Source organism: Bos mutus, chromosome 13 (assembly GCF_027580195.1).
Source record: "Bos mutus isolate GX-2022 chromosome 13, NWIPB_WYAK_1.1, whole genome shotgun sequence".
Classification (NCBI taxonomy): domain Eukaryota; kingdom Metazoa; phylum Chordata; class Mammalia; order Artiodactyla; family Bovidae; genus Bos; species Bos mutus.
Genome location: NC_091629.1, coordinates 11856256 through 11874301, shown reverse-complemented (window position 1 = coordinate 11874301; position 18046 = coordinate 11856256). Strand labels below are relative to the sequence as shown.

General features: G+C 42.3%; 1 long non-coding RNA gene across 1 annotated transcript in view; it reads left to right on the top strand.

Moving 5' to 3' along the window:
• The first annotated feature begins 720 nt into the window (after positions 1-720).
• Positions 721-18046, top strand: part of LOC138990382 (uncharacterized) — a 31234-nt gene continuing 13908 nt past the window's right edge. Inside the window, exon 1 of the long non-coding RNA XR_011466444.1 lies at positions 721-1065. This is a non-coding gene — a long non-coding RNA (uncharacterized lncRNA). The remainder of the gene's footprint in view (positions 1066-18046) is intronic.

Here is an 18046-nt window from a genome sequence, read left to right as displayed (position 1 = left end):
TTTAATCCTGAAGTAATTCTAAGCCTGCATTTTAATGCAACTTTTCTACTAGAATACAAGAAACTGGATGGATTTCCCAACCCCACCCCACCCAACCCCACCCCTCGTTTGGGAAAGAGATGTTTTCCTTGTGGAAATCTGTAATCTGAAAAAAATATTTATATGAAGGATCAACAGTTGAAATAGCCTAAATGTTACTTCAAAATTTAAAGGCCGGCTAACGTAGAAGTAGTGAGAAATTCGCGGAGTTCCAAGGTCCTAGGCAAAGCGGCAGGTGAGCCTGCGCGTGCGTGGCAGACGGAGCGAGCGTATTCAAGGGCCCGGCGGCTGGCGTCCGAGGATCGTCGAAGGCGCGGAGTTTGGCGCGTCTGATATACTGCAAGGTCTGAGTTATACGAGCATTCCAGGGACTAGTGGCACGGATAGTGCTATCTGGTTAGAGTTGACCACGGAAAGAGGACGCAGTGAACCGGGGCGCACAGGAGTGAAGACGTTTCTTTTCCAGGTGCAAAACCAGGGAAACGCTGACCAAGACGCCCTGGGACACTGTGGGGTTCGGTTACCATTGCAGTGATCCCGAGTCCACACTTTCACGGGCTCCGCTCCACCTGTGAAAGCCTGTGAAAGCCGTCGCTTCCAGACTCAAGCCACCACACTCTTGCGCCGGGAAGGAAGGAGGGCCCGGGAAGCCCACAGCGCTGCGCAGCGCGGAACCCGACGGCGCGTGTGGCCGCGGTGTCTCCTCGGCCGCCCCGTACGGGTCAATGCTGGGAGTTGGGCGAGGCCGGCCGCAGCTCCCGACGCGCGGCCTCGCTGCCCGGCGTCTCCCCCCGCCGCCGACTTTGTCCCCAGAGGATCGTCCGTGGAGCTAGCGCTGAGGTTGCAGACGCCGGCGAGCCGGGGGCTCCTCTAGCGCCGGCAAGGACGTCACTTTGAGCGAAGGACACTGTCAAGTGCAAGTGAAGAAACAAGGAGAGGGGTACGAAGGGAATCTACCCGGGGCGCGTTGGACACTCTTACAATAGACACTATCAGTCGACGGAAACTAGCAGTTGAAGGTCGGGGGTGAGAAAACCTCACTTTCTGTTTCCTAAAGAGCCTCCCATTGCCCCAGAATTTAACCCCGCAGGAGCTTAGGGACATCCCCGCGCCGAAAATCCCTGGGACTGCCACCGCGCAGACCGGCGTCCCAGCCGCCTCCCGGACGGGCGCCCAGAGGCTGGCTCTGGGCCATCGTTTCTCCCGGGCCCGCCTGAGGTTCCGGGCCGAGCCCGGTCTTAGCCATTCTTCCGGCTGCGGGGACAGGCCTGGAGGCCTGGGCCAGGCGCCGCCTCGGGCAGCGGGGCTCCGGGTGGGCCGGGGACGTGGCCCCGGCGGGAGCGTGCGAACGAGGCCGCGCCTTCCCCGTCGCAGGGTGCAGGTGTTGGTGCTCCGTGGGTCGCTCGACCCGAGGCCGAATGCGGGCGGGACCCCCAGCTATTCTGGGAAAGGTCTAGGTTCGGGCGCCCCTCCTGGCTCCCCGGTCACTGTGCGCCCCTCCCTCCCCGCCTCGGGTGCAGTCGGTCTTTTTCAGTTTCTTTCCTCGACGCTTCTCGATTACACCATCCCTCTGCGGCACGCGCCCGCCGCCAACCCCGCGGGGGGAACTGGAGAGATCTGCGGGCCCCGGGGGTTTGGGTCGGGCCCCCTCGGGCCGGGGACCGAGGAGGGAGGCCGCCCAGCCACCAGCAGGAGCGGGAGGTGCGCTGGACGTCCGGAGCGGGGAGGGGGCAGCGCGGGCCCTGCGTGCCTCCCCGTCTGCCGGAGCAAAGCTGCTGAAGCTGCAGAAACGCGTTGGCGCCCGTCCACCCGCTGCAAACAAAACCAAACAAAACGCGGCGAAAGGAAAAGCGAAATGGCGCTGCTGAAAATGGAGCCTCGGCCTCTAGGACGTCTTTCTTTTCTCCTCCGTCTCTTACTTCGGCAACTCTGTTTCTTGTCCTTTAACGCCCCGCCGCCCCTCGGCTTTTCTCCCCGTAATCGCTACCCCATCACCCCTTTGCTTTTCTTCTTAACCATCTCCTTCCCCCGCTTTTCCTTCTTTTCTTTCCCCTCTCGGTTCCTCCTTCTCCATTTTGTGTCACAGGCGCTTCTCTTCTCAGTTCCTTTTCTGGGCTCGCGCTCCCCCGCCCGTCTCACTTGGTGTTTTCTGCGTGTCGGGGAGCGGGAGTGGTGGGGGTGGTGAGGCTAGGTATCGAATTGGTTTGGTGGAGACAGGGTTGGTTTTGTTTTTTTTTTTTTTAGAACTCAGATGGCTCCTTTAATTAGTCGTGCGCTCGCCCGGCGCCCTCGTCCCCCGCGGCTCTGCTCCTGGACTCGCGCGGCGCCGTCCCACCAGCCGGGCGTCACAGACCTGGAGGAGACTCAGGGCTTGCGCAGAAGTTAATACCTTTTTGAATTTTTTAAGCTTTAGAATATCATTTTTGCCATCTTCGCGGGCATGGCATACTTGGATAGATGGATCTCATTTTCCCAAGGGACTTCCAAGGACCATTTTAAGAGAAGTGTGTAGAGAAGACGGCAATGCTAATAATTTTTTTCCCCTTGTTTTCTTTTGAGCCGAGGGAACCCTAAGCACTGAGATACTTGTGTTCTCCAGGCCGAACTTTTTTGAAAATTACTTTTCCTTTTACACGCATTGTTGACTTTGATCCTTTTGAAGAATGAGGATGAACTCTGTTTAAAAAAAGAGAGATGCTTTTAAATACGTAACGCCCCAAAATGTGGTTCTCGGACAGTTTCTCTAGACGCTTTTATGATTTTGAAGTTCAGAGTCTCTAAGTGGTGTTCAGTGAAACAATGAGAAATATGTCGCTACGTTAAAGATAAAGCAGAAGGTGATATTTCCGGATTGTGCTCAATCGTAGTAGTAGAGTCTCGGGTTTGTTTTTGCTGGGGGTGGTGGTAGTGTTTGGGCAGAACGTGCCTTGGTTCTATTAAAGAATCAGCTGATAGAAGCTATTTCAAGTGAAGGGCTTCAGGCAACACAAAACTCTGAAAGCAGTGACATCATTTTCTGCCCTGAATGTGTCTTTTAGTCATGGTAAAAAAAAAGGTTAGTCTCTATACAATATTTGAAAACAAAAAGATTGTGCTTCCCAGTGTAATTATTACCAACTACCTTTCACTTTATTTTCATATCTTCTGACTAGTTTGATCTCTGTGGTCTGTCAGAACCATATCCTACAGAGAAAAATATACACATGCTCATTCCTTACAAGATTCTAGTGCTCCTGGAATTATTTGAAAAGATTTCAAAATTTCATAAGAAGAATCTCTTTAAAACTGTCTCAGGGTAGTATTCTTTGAAAGAATCTTAGAATGGTTCTTTAAAAATTTACCTTCCTTGGTTTTCATGAATTGCTTTGATTAAAGTTAGGTTATGTTCATATCTTACTTTCAGACTATTTCTTCATAAAAGAAAAAAGAAAGGAAGTAGTCTTGGCAAGAGCTAAACCAGTGCAACTAGGCCTTATTAAGATCCTAAATCTGTAAATTGGTATCCTCCTGGTATGTTTATCAAATTGAGTTTTACATAAACAGCTGACTTTATGTCTTTTAAAAATAGTTTAATCCAGACTCCTACTTCTTTTTTATGCTTTTCCCTTGATAGATAAGCAAAATGAGTCTCAGTGAAAGGGTAGGTAGATTTTTTCCCCCTAGACAAGCTTTCTAAAAATGGGTAAACTTCAAAAGTTATTACTGCCCTTTATTTTTTAATACCCTTCATTTTAATTGGAATGATTCAGTATTTATACCAAGTTAATCCTATTAAGATGTTGTTTCCTGCTCAAAGGGGATATATTAAGGCACAATTAAGTTTATTTTAGATGGACAACTTTGTATCTGCTCTAAGCAAGGGGGTGGGGGGTGCCTAGAGAAAAGTCTCATTTATTTAGAATATATAGATACATACTATTAGTAATGTTCAAAGACCATTGAGTCAGTGTATTGGGGAGAAGGGTATAAATCAGACATGGTATCTGATGTTGAAGTAAATACACATTATAAGGAGTGATTAGTTCTTTATTTTTCTCATTTAAAAACAGACATTCCTATGGAAAAGAATAAAATTAGGTCCCTACCTTACTCTACACACAAATTAAATTCAGATAGACTAAAAACCTAAATAAGAAAAACAAAACTTTAAAAATATTAGAAGGAAATATAGGAGAATATCTTTATGACCTTGGAGTAGAGAACAATTTCTTAAAACACTGAGATGCACAGTTCATAGGGGGAAGGATACACTGAATTATATTAAAATAAATTGTATACGTATGACAAAAGACATCATAAAAGGTTAAAAGACAAGTGGAGACAATATTTCCAAGACATGGACTTGACAAAAGATTAATATTCAGAATGCATAAATAACCTACATGAAGAATTTAATAATTTACATATGAATAATTTCATATGTGAAAGAACTGGGTAAGGATATACACATGTGAAATATAGTGCTACTAACAGGAAGGACTCATTGACTTAAAAAAAAAATTGATTTCCTTTTGGAGAAAAGGAAGGAGGGGAATAGGAAGAAATCCAAAGGGGGTGGTGATTCTTCATAAAAAGATCAAGGGCAACTACAGCAAGATGTTAACATTTTTGTTCTTTCTACTTTATGATATGACTGTTACAATTTATTTAAAATCTCTAGCATTAATTCCTAGTCCAACAAACAAATGACACATTTCTTTATCTTAATTAGTAATAACTATTGTAAGATGGTGTTCACATATAGGATGACAAAGTAAACACCATTCCTCAGTGTTTTTCCTATACCATGTTCAATTATTATATGATGTTCACATCAGAGATTTCTCTAGTTTGGTGTCTGTCTTTTGAAAGCTTGTTTTCTGAGTAGATTTAGTAGGAGAGAGAGACTTGTTTGAAGCTATGAATAAGCATAAGAGTGTTTATTCTAATATGACTAAATCATTAAAAATGCTTTTAAAAGCAAGCAAATTGAGAACTTTCCACGTCATTATAAAACACTCTTGAAAAATCAGTCTCAGGCCTAGAATGTAAGGCAGTATTTTGGCATGTCTAATTTCTTTTTGATGCAGATTGAGTGTTAGGAATTGGTATTTTGGAAGTACATATGTGGCCTCATGTTCTCATTTTATATGGCAGAAATTCATATAAGGTGTGGAGCTTCCCTGATGGCTCAGCTGGTGAAGAATGTTTGTAATGCAGGAGACACAGGAGACTCTGATTTGATCCCTGGGTTGGGAAGATCCCCTGGAGGAGGAAATGGCAACCTACTCCATTCCATTTTTGCCTGAAAAATCTCATGGACAGAGGAGCCTGGTGGGCTACAGTCCAAAGGGTCGCAAAGAGTCAGACATGACTGGATGGGCAGGCATACAGTGTATATTTCTACCATTGCTACTTTTCATTAACAGAAGTTTTATTTGCTTGTAACTTTTACAGGGACTAGTAACTTTCACAGAGACTATTCATATCATGGTGACACTGAAATAATATAATACTTCATTTGCTCTGAGACTTCATGTTTGTATTAGGCCAACGATCGTGATAAAGTAACACAGTTACTGTTTTGGTTACTCATGTGTGAACTGAGTGAGGGGTGTTCACACATTGTATGAACTCTGCCATATGCAGTGGTGTGTGTGTGTGTGTGTGTGTGTGCTCAGTCATGTCTGACTCTTTGTGACCCCATGGACTATAGTCCACCAGGCTCCTCTGTCCGTGGGATTTCACAGGCAGGAAAACTGGAGTGGGTTGCCATTTCCTATTCCAGAGATCTTCCCGACCCAGGGATCAAACTCATGTCTCTTTCCTCTCCTGCATTGGCAGTGGGCAGTGCCAAATACAATCATGTCAAATAAAAGTAACTTGAAATGTATGATTCTTTGGGCACATACAGATCCTGCCAATTTTGCTAAAGTAACTTCTGGAAGTTCTAGAGCTTTAATCAAAAACCTTCTATGACTCTCTATTGCCAACAAAATTACAGCCTGTCTCCTCTCTGGCATTAAATGCCCCTGTAACATTATTACGTTTGCATTTCTAGCCTCATTTCCAAAGGCTACTGAACAAGCTGTCTTTAGCTGCTGATCTATTATTATTTGTAATATGTTTATTTAGAAGAGGGTGTCTATACTGTCTTCTCTATCTTTTCTTTCTTTCTATATAAATTAGAATGTACTAGAAAACATAGCTAAAACAGAAGGTTGGGGTTTTTATTCTTTTGTTTATGTAACAAGTCTGTAGGTAAAGACTTGCTGGTATTTTCTCAGGGTTTCAGTGATGTCACAGCTCTGCAATTCACTTGACCTTTAACTCATGATTGCAGAATGGCTGCCACACTTTAAGTATCACATCTTCACCTTGGTACAGAAGTGAAAAAATAGGCAGAAACTGTTCCTCATCAGCCTGACTCATGTCAAGGAGGTAAAATATTTTCCAAAAGCACCCCACCAAAGGATTTCCTCTTACATCTCATCAGTCAGAATTTTTATATAGTTTAGGAACTGGGCCCATTTTTCCACATCAAAGAGAATCTTCTCAATGCCTAAACAAAACTGAAATTCTGCTTAGCCAGGAGGAAATGAGGGAGTGGCTTTTACTTAAACAGTAAACTCTGCCACATCTCCCAGTTTGCACCCAGCATCTGCAAACTAGTTTGTCCCTATCACACTCTTGAAACACCTTTGACTGCTATCGTCATTGACTTTTGAACTTTTTAATCTAGTGAACACTGTTTATTTTCTAACTTGCCTGAGCGTCTTCTGGGACTTACCCACATTCTCCTTGAAATTTATTCATTCACCAACTATCCACTCATCACTTACTATGTATCAGGCATTCTGATAGGTGAGAGTACAGAATTAAATCAGGCATAGTCTTGGTCCTCCACAAGCTTATAGTCAAGTGGAGAAGATAGGTGAACAGATACATGCAAAAATATTAGAGATGCTGTGATGGAATAAGATAAAGTTGGGCACAGAGAAAAGAGCAGTCATTTCTATAACTCAGGTGCTAGGCCACTTTTCAGGGAAGGAAGGGATGGTGCAGTCATTAACAAAGACAGTCTTACTGTTGCTTTGCTGTGGTCTCCGCCTCCTGTCCTAGAAGAATACAGTTGTTATCTAGTTGCTAAGTTATATCTGACTCTTGGGACTCCCGTGGACTATAGCCCACCAGGCTCCTCTGTCCATGGGATTTCCCAGGCAAGAATACTGGAGTGGGTTGCCATTTCCTACTCCAGGGATCTTCCCGACCCAGGGATCTAACCCATTTTTCCTGTATCTCCTGCATTGGCAGGGAGATTCTTTACCAATGAGCCACCTGGGAAGCCCAGAAAAACACAGACCTTTGTATAAAAGTGGGAGCAGATGAGGGCCAGAGAGCTGGTCTCCCCACTCCCCTTGGCCTGACAAATGTATGTGAAATTCCAGAGAAGAGTCAGTCAGCCTTTTTTTAAACTTCAGATCATCTGACACATACAGAATCCACCCAGTGTAGAGGTTATGGAGTGACTTCCTGGTTTATTTACTTCTCACCACTAAACCCTGGATGGACCATATTTCTGCTCTCTTAGATGTCAGAGCCTAACCACTCAGGATGGCAGAAAGGACATATCTGGGGAGATGCAAGCCTGTCTGCTGGATTGCAGGGTAGGACTGGGGAAGAAGTCAAGGCATGATGAGACAGATGGGGTTGGAGAGGTAGGTACCAGTTCACTGCACCCTTAGTGTCTCTGCAATTTTTTTTACAATGCTCAAGACCAAGAGAAATACCTAACAGTTCCATTCATTAAGTTGCTAGTTCCAAATGCCATAATAGTAATTTGTGCAGTGTCTGATAGATGTTGCTGCATTTTCCTCAAAATAAATAAATAAATAAATACATAGTCTACAGCAAATCTGAGGTCACGGTGTGGTGCCCAAGGGTGACTTGGTGCACAGTGTGGGAACCATGCTATAGGTTATTCAAGCTTTTTCATCTAGTAAATTAAATACTTAATTTTGTATTTTAGAAAGACCATTCTTCCAGTGAACTGGAGGCTTGGTTGGAATTAAGATACGATGCGAGGTAGGGAAATTATGAGTTAATGGCAGCCATTTAGGGAAGAAGTGATGAGGATGTAATATGCAGCATACTAATGAGAATGCTATTGGATCTAAACTATCTTATGAATGGATAGGATTTCCTTATCAATTGGCTTTGGGAGAGGAGAGATAGGATAATTCCTAGATTGCAGGGTTGGGTTAAAGGGTACATGATAATAGGAATGTAGGAAAGGCAAATCTTGGGAGAAAGAGTTCCTTTTCTTGGCATGCTGAATCTGAAAGGATGAGATGGATGCATGGTATTGGACCTCAGGAGCAGGTCTGGAAAAGAATTATAAATTCAGGGATTTTCCTGGTGGTACAGTGGTTAAGAATCTGCCCTGCAATGCAAGGGACATGGGTTCAATCCCTGGTTGGGGCGCTAAGGTTCCACATGCCGGGGGGAAACAAAGCCTGAGCACAACTAAAAGTCCAAACACTGCAGTGGAAAAAGATCCTGCATGAGGCAACAAGGATCCCGTGTGCCACAACTAAGACCTGATGCAGCCAAATAACTAAATAATTTTTTTAAAAAGAAAACCATTATATATATATAATGATACCATATATATACCATTATATATATATAAAGAAATGTACATTCACAAGTTATTTATCCAGAGATTGGGGTTGGCAGCATGACAGTAGACTAGGGAGGAAGCATCCCTGTGTTCAGAGTCAACAGGGGAAGAGGATCCTGCAAAGCAGACAGGACGAGGAGAGAGGTCATGAAGCTTGTACAAGGCAGTGCATCTGGATGAAGCCGGGACTCTACTCTTAACCATTGTACTGTGCAATAGACATCTGGGTCTCATATCTTCTGGGGTGGGACCCCCTGAGTAGAGCTTCCTAGCAGCAGCAGCATCACAAAGAACCCTGTGTGGGCTTATGCTGCAGTGGAGACGGTGGAGTAGAAGGCGGAGGGGCTCAGGAGAGGTGAGTGGCCCATCTCCAGGAGGGCTCTCTGCAGCAGCAACTCAGCCTTATGTCCAAGGAGCTGCCCTTGCTGGAGCCTCAGGAGAGGAGTGCCATTTTTGTGCCTACATTTTAAGAAAAAATAAGGTAATGGTCTGTTTACAGTATCAAAGATAATACGCTGATAAAGTAAGAAGGAGTGGTGAAAGTCCATGAAATCTGACCATTTGAGGGGTCTTGGTGACTTATCTAAATACTTCTCTGCAGTGTGTGTGTGTGTCCAGTCACTAAGTTGTGTCCTGCAGTAGAGGGACACAAACTCGAGGAGCTCAGAGAATAGCAAGGAAGACAGTCATGTAAACAAATAATAACAATATTGCAGTCATCTCACACGCTAGTAAAGTAATGCTCAAAATTCTCCAAGCCAGGCTTCAGCAATATATGAACTGTGAACTTCTGATGTTCAAGCTGGTCTTAGAAAAGGCAGAGGAACCAGAGATCAAATTGCCAACATCCGCTGGATCATAGAAAAAGCAAGAGAGTTCCAGAAAAACATCTACTTCTGCTTTATTGACTATGCCAAAGCCTTTGACTGTGTGGATCACAATAAACTGTGGAAAATTCTGAAAGAGATGGGAATACCAGACCACCTGATCTGCCTCTTGAGAAATTTGTATGCAGGTCAGGAAGCAACAGTTAGAACTGGACATGGAACAACAGACTGGTTCCAAATAGGAAAAGGAGTACATCAAGGCTGTATATTGTCACCCTGCTAATTTAACTTATATGTAGAGTACATCATGAGAAACGCGGGGCTGGAAGAAGCACAAGCTGGAATCAAGATTGCCAGGAGAAATATCAATAACCTCAGATATGCAGATGACACCACCCCTATGGCAGAAAGTGAAGAGGAACTAAAAAGCCTCTTGATGAAAGTGAAAATGGAGAGTGAAAAAGTTGACTTAAAGCTCAACATTCAGAAAACAAAGATCATGGCATCCGGTCCCACCACTTCATGGGAAATAGATGGGGAAACAGTGGAAACAGTGTCAGACTTTATTTTTCTGGGTTCCAAAATCACTGCAGATGGTAACTGCAGCCATAAAATTAAAAGACGCTTACTCCTTGGAAGGAAAGTTATGACCAACCTAGATAGCATATTCAAAAGCAGAGACATTACTTTGCCAACAAAGGTCGGTCTAGTCAAGGCTATGGTTTTTCCTGTGGTCATGTATGGATGTGAGAGTTGGATTGTGAAGAAGGCTGAGCGCCAAAGAATTGATGCTTTTGAACTGTGATGTTGGAGAAGACTCTTGAGAGTCCCTTGGACTGCAAGGAGATCCAACCAGTCCATTCTGAAGGAGATCGGCCCTGGGATTTCTTGGGAAGGAATGATGCTAAAGCTGAAGCTCCAGTACTTTGGCCACCTCATTCGAAGAGTTGACACATTGGAGAGGACTCTGATGCTGGGAGGGATTGGGGGCAGGAGGAGAAGGGGACGTCAGAGGATGAGATGGCTGGATGGCATCACTGACTCAATGGACGTGAGTCTGAGTGAACTCTGGGAGTTGGTGATGGACAGGGAGGCCTGGCATGCTGCGATTCATGGGGTCGCAAAGAGTCGGACACAACTGAGCAACTGAACTGAACTGAACTGAATATAAGATATAAGGTTTCCTATCCAGGGTGTAGATTTCTCCTGCCTCTGTCATTCACTCACCACTTGCTGCTTTGAAACATCTGTGCTCCTGGGTTCCATTTGAGTTTCTCTCTTCTCTGCTTGCTGTGTGCGTGTTTAATCACTCAGTTGTGTTCCACTGTTGCTGGTCCTTTGGATGGTAGCCTGCCAGGCTCTTCTGTTCAAGGGATTTTTCAAGCAAGAATACTGGAGTGGGTTGAAATTTCCTCCTCCAGGGGATCTTCCCGACCCAAGGATGGAACCAATGTCTCCCATGTCTCCTGCATTGCAGCCGATTCTTTACCCGCTGAACCTGCTCTTCCCCAGCAGTTTCATCCCAGCTTAGGACTTTAACCAGCACCACTAGACTCTTGATTTCTCAATCTATATCTCTAATTCCCTGAGTTTCTGATCTTGAGTTCTGCATCTCCAAAACAATGTGTGCCTGAGCCTGGGCACATGCAAGGTTTTCAGTCAATGTGAACTGCTTTAAAAGTTGATCCTAAATCAATGGACGGTCTACAGACATAGATTTACATATCAAGCCATCACATATTATAGAATAAGTAGATAAGGAAATGTTTCCTGCCAGATTTATCACCAAATGTCAATAATTAGCCAGAAACCAGGTGACAGTTTCAACATGCGAGTTGGGTTAGATACGGATAGTCACTGTGAGTAGTGGACTAGAATACACAGATTTGCAAATTAGAGTGCAGGTTCCACTGCCAACTTTGGGCAATTTAGCTAATTCTCTGCCTTTATTTCCCTGTTAGAAAAGAATTCAAAGACACAATTATGCTTCTTATTTTAATTAAAATATAATTCATGCATCATAAAATTCATCCTTTTAAAGTGTACAGTTAAGGGTATTTACAGAGTGTGCAACCATGACCACTGTCTAATTCCAGAACATTTTCATCACTTCCCAAAGAAACCCCATTCTCATTAACAATCACCCTCTAGTCCCTGACTTCTGCTCTGTATCTGTAGATTTGCTTATTCTGGACATTTCATATAAATGGAATCATACAATATGTGGCCCCTTCATGGATCACAGCCTTCCTTATTGTGGTGAAGGTGTCTGCGTAACTCAGTGAAGCTATGAGCCATGCTGTGCCGGGCCACGTAAGACAGATGGATCATAGGGAAGAGTTCTGATAAAACGTGGTCTGCTGGAGAAGGAAATGGAATCCACTCCAGTATTCTTGCCTGGAGAACTCCATGAACAGAATGAAAATGGAAAAAGATATGATGCCGTAAGATGAGCGCACCACCCCCACCCCCCCCAGGTTGGACAGTGTCCAGTATGTTACTGGGGAAGAGTGGAGGGCAATTACTAATAGCTCCAGCAAGAATGAAGCGACTGGGCCAAAGTTGAAACGACGTCTGGATGTCTGGATGTGTCTGGTATTGAAAGTAAAGTCTGATGCTATAAAGAACAATATTGAATAAGAACCTGGAATGTTTGGTCCATGAATCAAGGTAGATTGTATGTGGTCAAGCAGGAGATTGCAAGAGTGAACGTTGACATCTTAGGAATCAGACAGCTTACTAAAAAGCAGAGATAATCACTTTTCCAACAAAGGTCTGTATAGTCAACACTATGGTTTTTCCAGTAGTCATGTAGGAATGTGAGAGTTGGACCATAAAGTAGGCTGAGCACTGAAGAACTGATGCCTTCAAATTGTGGTGCCTGGGAGTCCCTTGGACAGCAAGGAAATCAAACCAGTCAATCCTAAAGGAAATCAACCCTAAATATTCATTGGAAGGACTGTTGCTGAAGCTAAAGCTCCAGTACTTTGGCCATTTGATGTGAAAAGCCAACTCATTAGAAAAGACCCTGATGCTGGAAAAGATTGAGGACAGGAGAAGGGGGACAGCAGAGGATGAGCTATTAGATAGTATCACCGACTCAGTGGATGTGAATTTGAGCAAACTCCTGGAGATAGTGGAGGTCAGAGGAACCTGGTGTGCTATATATAGTCCATGGGGTCACAAAGAGTCAGACAGGACTTAGTGGTTGAACAACACCACCACAATATGTGGTCTTTGAGTCTGATTTTTTTGCCTTTGCATAAAAAAAGAGGTCCAACCTACCATGAAGTTTTCAAAGTTCATTCATCTCACAGCTTATGTCAATACTTTATTCCTTAAATAAATATTTGATCCCTTAAATCATATTCCATTAATTGGACATAGCACATTTTGTTTGTCCAATCATCAACTGATGAACTTGGTTCCATCTTGAGATATTATGAATAATGCTGCTGTGAACATGATTGAGTTTTTGTGTGGCCCTACGATTTTAACTCGGAGAAGGCAATGGAACCCCACTCCAGTACTCTTGCCTGGAACATCCCATGGACAGAGGAGCCTGGTAGGCTGCAGTCCATGGGGTCGCTAAGAGTCGGTCGCTGAGCGACTTCACTTTCACTTTTCACTTTCATGCATTGGAGAAGGAAACGGCAACCCACTCCAGTGTTCTTGCCTGGAGAATCCCAGGGACAGGGAGCCTGGTGGGCTGCTGTCTGTGGGGTCGCACAGAGTCAGACACGACTGAAGTGACTTACCTTACAATTTTAACTGCCTAGGAGTGAAATTGTTGGGTCATATGACTCTATGTTTAACATTTTGAGGACCTGTGTAACTGTTTTCCAAAGTAGCTGTGATGCTCTGCATTCTCACCAGCAATGTCAAAGGGTTCCAATTTCTTCACATCCTGGTCACCACTTGTTATTGTCCATCTTTTTTATTTTTGCATGCCAGCAGATGTGAAGTGATATCTCATTGTGGTTTGAGTTGCTTTTCCCTAACAACTAATGATATTGGGCCGTTTTTCCTGTGTCTGACACCCATTTGTATGACTTCTTCTGAAATATGTCTGCAGATCCTTTGCCGATTTTTAAATTGGGTTAGTTTATTGCAGTGTAAGATTTTTTTTAATATATATATTCTATGTATTAGATCCTTATCTGAGATATGATTTGCAAATATTTTCTCTTTTTCTATGGTGTTTTTTTCCCCCCTCACTTTCTTGATAGGGAACTTGAAAGCACAAAAAGTTTTTAATCTTGATGACATACAATTTATCTATTTTTTCTTTTCTTTCTTGTGCTTGTATTTTTTTTTAATTGTTGCCTAATTCAAAGCATGGAATTTAAGGCCTATGATCTTTTCTAGTAATTTTATGATTTTAGTTCTTACATTTAGGTCTTTGATTCATTTTGAGTTCATTTTTGTATGTGATGTTTGTTAGGGATTCAACTTCATTCTTTTGTATGTGGATGTATAGTTGTCCCAGAACAATTTGTTGAAGACTATTCTTTCCCTACTAAATTGTCTTGGCCTACCTGTTGAGACTCAGTTAGTTATAGATATCTGGGCTTTCAATTTTATTCCATTGATCTCTATGTCTGTCCTTATACTAGTATCATAATTGCAATTCCAAAACCATAAAGTGAACTGTATTGAAGACATTCTTTTTCCCAAATTACTTGATAATTCAAGAGACATCAGTCTGAATTTTCTTTCATACCTTTTTGAAATAGAAGCCTTTGGATCAAAGTCTTCCATCTAAAAATAACTAAATTACATGCATAAATCTAAATTTATTTACTTATTCAAATATTTACTGGTGTATAGCTGCTGGCTGCCCAGGTGGCTCAGTGCTAAAGAATCCACCTGCCAATGCAGGATCTTTCAGTCCCTGGGATGGAAAGACTCCCTGGAGGAGGAATTTCTTTTCTGGGAAATCTCATGGACAGAGGAACATGGAAGGCTACAGTCCATGGAGTTGCAAAGAGTTGGACACAACTGGGTGACTGAGCACGCACATAGTTGCTTTACAATGTTGTATTCATTTCTGCCATACAGTAAAGCGAATCAGCTATACGTATACATATATCCCTTCTTTTCTAGATTTCCCTCCCATTTAGTTCACCACAGAGCATTGTGTAGAGTTTCCTGTGCTACATGGTAGGTTCTCATCAGTTATCCATTTTATACATAGTAGTGTGTATGTTGTTTAGATGCTGAGTCACGTCCGGCTCTTTTGCGAGTCCATGGACTATAACCCACCAGGCTCCTCTGTCCATGGGATTCTCCAGGCAAGAATACTGGTTGTTGTTGTGTTGTGTTAGTCGCTCAGTCGTGTCCGACTCTTTGCAACCCCAGGGACTGGAACCCTCCAGGCTTCTCTGTCCATGGGATTCTCCAGGCAAGAATACTGGAGTGGGTTGTTATTTCCTTCTCCAGAGGATCTTCCCAACCCAGGGATGGAACCTGTGTCTGCTGCATGACAGGCAGATTCTTTTACTGCTGAGCCAGCAGGGAAGCCCTGAGCCACTTGGGAAGTACTATATATGCATAAATCTAAATTTAAATGCTCACCTACATGAGCCTTTTATATAATTCTACTTTTATGTTGATGATAATGGGCTTTGGCAATCTCTCCTGTATTCTATGAAGCAGTTAAAAAGTCAATTATGAATTGAGGCATTCAATTTCTTATTGTTAGAATGCTGAATATTAATTGAGAACCTAGTGTTCAACTTCCAGTAAAAGCCTTCAAGTTATTAAGTTTAAAAAGTATTTTTTTTGGTTATACCTTGTAAAATTAGACAAACAGATTAAAAGGTCTTTAAATGTAAGAATTCTTAGAAATGAAAAATCTCTTCTTTAGGCAATAGAACCTCTTGGTTTTGTATTTCTGTTATTGAAAATCTTAAAGGGGAAAAAAAAGTTTAAAAATATTTCCAAGGAAAAAGTTCTGTGGTAGCAAGGTGAAACTTTCATGCTGAGGAAAGAAATAATCCTCTTGGATTGACATAGACAGTTGTATTTGGTTCTGTAGCTCATAAAAAAATTTGGATTTTGTCCCCCTGAGTAAAATAGATCACAACCTGTTTCCTGGTCTTGACAAAGGAGGGCCATGGCACAAGTTTTCTGTAGAGATCCCTTGTTGAATTGTTCGTGGATCCCCTATTATCTCTGAGAGATTTTTTTTTTTTTTTTTTAGACAGTGCTAAATCCTTGAAAAATCTCTGCTCCCTATATTTTATTGATTATGCTTAAGAATTTTGTGATGGTTAATTTTATGTGTCAACTTGCCTTGGCCAAAGGATGCCCAAATTGCTGGTCAAATGTTATTTTGGGGAGTGTCTGTGAGAGTGTTTCTAGAAGAGTTTAGCATTTAAATCAATAGACTGAGCAAAGAAGATCCCCCTGGCCAGAGTGGGTGGGTATCATCCAATCCACTGGGGGCCTGAGTAAAACAAAAGGCAGAGAAAGGACCTTTCTGTTTGAGCTGGGACGTCCATCTTATTCTGCCCTCAGACTCTGGTGCTCCTTTTCTTGGGCAGGATGGGGCTTATGCCACTGGTTCCTCTGGTGCCCAGGTCTTTGGGCTTGGGTTGGACCTCCTGCTTCTGGATGGCAGGTCGTAGTTCTTAGCTTTCATAACCTCAGGAGAAAACATTTCAGAAAAAATCTCTTTTTCTATTTGTATGTATCTCCTATTGCTTCTGTTTCTCTGAAGACTAGTACAAACTTCTGTGGCAGCCAATCGAGGACAAGAGGTACCCTTGTCCAAACCCTGATAAACCCCAGCAGCTCCATGTGAGTCTTACTTCACAGTTTCAGAAATTAATATGCATCTGTTCACCAAGAGGTTAACAGGTGAGGAAGACTGTTATCATAACCAAGTGATAAAGGATTTTATTTTTGAACCACAAAACTCAATGATGATTCACTGATCACAACAGATCATGTGAATGATCCATCCCACCCCCAAAACCGTAGGCAATGGTTATTCCCCTTTCAGGTGGCTATGTCTCAGGAGATGAAGTGTCCGGTCAGAGTGATTTAGTGAATATAAAATTGAAACAAAGAAGGGGTAATTAGGGGATTTTAAAATAAAAATTTTAATTATTATTTCAAGAATATTTGTTTAAATAAATGAGATTATTCACATTGTATGATGTTGAGGAATACTGAAGTCTGTTCTGCCAAACTCAAGGTCATTGTCACCTATCTCCCTGGGCTTGTTCTAGCCTCATTTTTTTTTTTCCATTTTACCATTGTTTCAGATGGATGTTATAGCATCCAGTTTATTAAATGTGTTAGAGGGAGCAAAAGCACCCAACCTGAATCTGTTTATGAGGAAAACACCAGACAACCTGACATTTAAGGACATTTTACAACGTAACTGGCCTGTATGCTGCTGAAATGTCCAAGTCATGGTGTGTAAGAGACAAACAAATAGATTCAGGAACTGTTACAGATTTTAAAAGACTGAAAGACAGTTCAATGACATGCAAATCATGACCTTGGATTATGTTTTGCAATAAGGGACCTTAGTGAAACAACTGGTGAAATCGGAATAAGATCTACAGATTAAGTCCTAATCCTCATAATGCCGTATCAATGTTAAGATTCTAATTTTGATCATGATTCTGTGGTTATGTAATGAAATTCCTTCACTTTAGGAAATACCCCAAAGTATTTAATGGCTATCACATCTGCAATTTACTGTTAAATCAGAAAAAGTTAAATATTGAGAGAAAGAGAAAAAGTTACAGTGTAGTAAGATAACAACATTTGTGACATTTGGTTAAATTCTTTGTACTATTCTTGCAACTTTTGTGTCTGAAATCATGTTAAAAAAAACAACAACTTTAAACTAGTGGGAGATTTTTAAAGTCTCCAAATTGTTTAAAAACATGTCTAATGTACAGTTCTCAAAAACAAAACAAAAAAAGAGGCAGGATAGCCTAGCGGTTAAGAAAGTAGTCTGGAGACTTCCCTGGTGGCCCAGTGGTTAAGAATCTGCCTTCCAATGCAGGGAACCAATGGTTCAGTCCTTGACTGAGGAACTAAGACCCCTCATGCCCTGAGGGCAACTAAATCCACACTTGGCAGCCAAAAATACATAAATACTGAAATAAATAAGCATAATTTTTTTTTTTAAGTGTCTGGAGTAACATGCCTGGATTTGAACACTGGCTCTGTCACTGACTGTGATTTTGGGTTAGTTTCTTAACTCTAGTTTCTCTACCTGTAAAACAGGGATGGTAATAGTGGAAGTTACTTAACTAGGTCACTGTAAAATTTAAACAGGGAAACATTGGTAAAGGACTTGGAACAGTGCCTGAAACAAAGTCTTATATGTTAAATAAATAAATTTAGAAAAGCACTTCAGCCTTAGCAGTACCAAAATCACCTTTAGGAATAGCAGTGTTTTAAACTTTTAAAAAATTTTAAAGTTTTTTTAGAAACAGTCGATTTGACCTTTTATTAGTCTCATCTTTGGTCAACTTGGGATTACTGTTGT